The 2,614-nt window shown below is 57.7% G+C and overlaps 1 protein-coding gene across 1 annotated transcript in view; it reads right to left on the bottom strand.

Moving 5' to 3' along the window:
* Gpr161 (G protein-coupled receptor 161) overlaps positions 1-1,352 on the bottom strand; it is a 47,017-nt gene extending 45,665 nt beyond the window's left edge. Inside the window, exon 1 of the mRNA XM_029539093.1 lies at positions 1,333-1,352. The gene's annotated coding sequence lies outside the window, so the exon portion shown is untranslated. The remainder of the gene's footprint in view (positions 1-1,332) is intronic.
* Between the last annotated feature and the right edge of the window lie 1,262 nt (positions 1,353-2,614).

Genomic DNA, 2,614 nt, shown 5'->3' with positions numbered 1-2,614 from the left:
CTACCTGGAGATCTGACACTTATAGAGGATGAAGTTCAGACCCCAAACAGCACACACACACACACACACACACACACACACACACACACACACACTCTGATCATTCCATAGTCCTTGGTCAGAGGACTCCCAGGGCACAGGGCCGCAATATGGATCTGGGCACACGAGGTCTTGAATTTAATTCCTAAACACCAAGCAGGTTTCCTTCTGAGATGGTGTTTCTGCTCACTGCCATCTCATTAGCTCTGTAGGACAAAAAGTCCTGAGTCAGTGGACCCCCCATGTTCAAAGCACTGGGACTCTAGCTCAGCCAGGAGGCAGAGGCAGACAGACAGATCTTGGTGAGTTCAAGTCCCTCCTCTCCTGCCCCTTCCACACAGTGAGTTCCAGGACAGACAGGGCTGCATAGAGACCCTGTCTCAAACATAACAAAACAAGCAAGCAAGCAAATAAACAAACAAACAAAAAATAGGGCACAGTGTTTCACATTCCTGACTTTCAGTTCCTCACCCCCTCAAACAGGACAATAATTGCAATTCACAGGACTGTCGTGTGAAGGGATTTAAAAGGTGAGTATGAAACAACTGTCAACACTTTAGAAGTAGAGAATAAGGTGGGTGTGGGTTAGTGTGTGAAGAGGGGCTCTGGAAGCAGCTGGGTGAAGAATTTGGCCACCTAAGCTGAGGCCCCGCCCCCTCCCCATTCTTTCTGGAGGGGTCTATTTTCACCTGCTCTCAAGGTGGCTGAAGTAAAATACAGGCAAGCATCATCCATTTGGCAAAGCCGTGGCTCCAAGAGTTCAAGCTACAACCCACCCAGAGGAGCCGGATTTGGAGGCTCCAGCACCTAAGTCAGACCGATCTATCAGTATCCCCCACTGGGCCCATCACTGAGCCCAGGTCCTTTTCCCTCCCAAACTGCACCTGTCTCCCTACCTAGCCAGGAGATTTAAATGGCAGCTCTCCGTAAACACTTTACAAAAGGGATGAGAGGTACGATAATGAAAAAGTAGAGTCTCAGAGTTGTGCTACCCAGAGATGCCAGCCCCTGGCTGCAGTCACTGGGAAGCCAATGGCTCTGAAGCGCGATGGACCATCCTAACAGACATTGTCATGCCACATGCCTTTGTGCACTGGGATGCACCCGGGCTTAAGCTCTTGGCCCAGTTGGTAAAGTGCTCCCTCCTAACCCCCAAATCAACTGAATCTCCCTTTCACCGATCTGAGAGGCAGGGGAACCCACCCCACAGAGCCAGGAGACTTCTGGGTGCGCCTCCCACCCTGGATCTCGCACAGGACACACGGGAGTCCTGACCAGGAGGACGTTACTCACCTGGTCCTCACGGGTTCCAGTCGAGGGCCCTAGCCGCTGCGCCCCACACCCCCATTCCTGAGCGGGCCGCAGGGGGCGCGGCCCTCCTCGGCTGAGTCCGGGGCACGAACTGATGCTCTCCCTTCCCTAGGGATGTGCAGAGGGGATCCGGAGGAATGGAACGGGCTGCACCCAGCAGAACCAGGTGGGTTTCTGAAAAGCCTCTGCCCGATTGGAGGGGCGCGCCCCACAGGCTCTTTCCACAAAGAGCTCCAAAACCAGACGCAAACGCGCCAGCTCCCCCAAAGCAAGGCGCGGTACAGCCGGGAACGAGACTAGGACTAGGGAGAGAGGGGTTCCGGGAGAAGCGGAACGCCGAAGGGGCAAGGGGATCCGGAGACGGTGGGAGGGTGGGGGGAGCTGCAGACCCAGCCGGGCCGGCGCCCAGCACAATGCCTTCAGCGCAGCTGCATCCCTGGGCAGCCCGTCCCACCCGGCCTGCGCCCCCCAGCCAGGGGCTCACCGAAGCACCGCGGCTGCTCAGGGCCCGGCCGCCTCCCCGCCGCTTCCTCCCTGCGCGCCGCGCCCGGGACGCGAGGTTTCGGGTTTCAGTCCGCCGAGCCCCGCTTCGCTCCTCCCGCCAGCAGCACGCGGCCCCCGGGCCCGGAGCAAGGCCGAGTAACTTTGCTGCACTCGCGCTCCGCCTCCCGCTGCTCGCCCGCCTCCGTCACCGCCAGGGTCGGCGCCCCGCGTCCCGCGTCCCGCGCCCCGGTGTCCCGCGCCCCGCCCCGCTCTCCTCCCTCACGCCCCTTCCTCCGCCGCCTCCCCGCCCCTCCACTTCTTTCCCATTTCTTCCCACGAAGAACCCCGAGCAACCTCGGCCGGCTGCTCTTTGTCTCGCCCTCACCGTCTCCGATCTGCCACTTTTTCCCTGGAAACCTTTTGTGGTCTCTACTCAGGCCTCCTGTCTCCCAGTTCCAGCCTTTGAGACATCCGTTTCCATTTCTCTCTCCATCCCTCAAATACTTTCAGATTCTTTCCTCCCCACAGCCCCAGTCTCCTCCTTCCGTCTCAAGTTAGACTCTGGGCATCCTCTTCCTTACCTTTCGTTCATCCAACCAACCACCGAGGGCATCTGTCTAGTGTCAGTCCTGGACACTGGCTATACCACGGTAAATAACCCCGAAGGTAGACCTTAAGGAATGAAAGCAGGTTGGAGTGGAAAGTGGATGTAAACAAACCTTTTACAATGCCTCTACTCCTTTTCTCAACAAAGGGGGAGAAAAAACAGTGAATAGGGCCT

The sequence above is a fragment of the Mus pahari genome, chromosome 5 (assembly GCF_900095145.1).
Source record: "Mus pahari chromosome 5, PAHARI_EIJ_v1.1, whole genome shotgun sequence".
NCBI lineage: Eukaryota > Metazoa > Chordata > Mammalia > Rodentia > Muridae > Mus > Mus pahari.
Note: the sequence above shows the minus strand (reverse complement) of the source record. Positions and strands in the feature narration are given on the sequence as shown.